Genomic DNA, 362 nt, shown 5'->3' with positions numbered 1-362 from the left:
CCGGCTGGCCCGGAGGAGACCTGGGGGTCCCTGTTCCTGGAGATGCTCCTCGCTGATGCGGGGAGAAAGCAGCAGCCCCAGGAGCCGGAGCATCCTGGGGGAGCTGACCCCCGGGTCCTGCAGAGCTGGAACTACACAATTTCTCCAGGAATGGGGAAATTGCAAGGGTGAGGGGTGGCAGGAAAGTGTGGGGGGTCGACGCCAGGGCTTGGGGCTGCGCCGAGGAAGAGGGCAAGTGGATGACGATGGTGCTGAGCAGCTCTGTGTTTTCCCCACTCGGCTAGGACGAGACCCCCATGGTGCCAGCAAGGACCCACACCCCAGAGGCCTTACTGGTTTAGTGCCTTCATATACCAGCACAG

The 362-nt window shown here is 62.7% G+C and overlaps 1 protein-coding gene across 1 annotated transcript in view; it reads left to right on the top strand.

Moving 5' to 3' along the window:
- Positions 1-362, top strand: part of CHST3 (carbohydrate (chondroitin 6) sulfotransferase 3) — a 7,953-nt gene that overhangs the window by 1,567 nt on the left and 6,024 nt on the right.

The sequence above is a fragment of the Pterocles gutturalis genome, unplaced genomic scaffold (assembly GCF_000699245.1).
Source record: "Pterocles gutturalis isolate BGI_N339 unplaced genomic scaffold, ASM69924v1 scaffold8222, whole genome shotgun sequence".
NCBI classification, from domain to species: domain Eukaryota; kingdom Metazoa; phylum Chordata; class Aves; order Pterocliformes; family Pteroclidae; genus Pterocles; species Pterocles gutturalis.
Note: the sequence above shows the minus strand (reverse complement) of the source record. Positions and strands in the feature narration are given on the sequence as shown.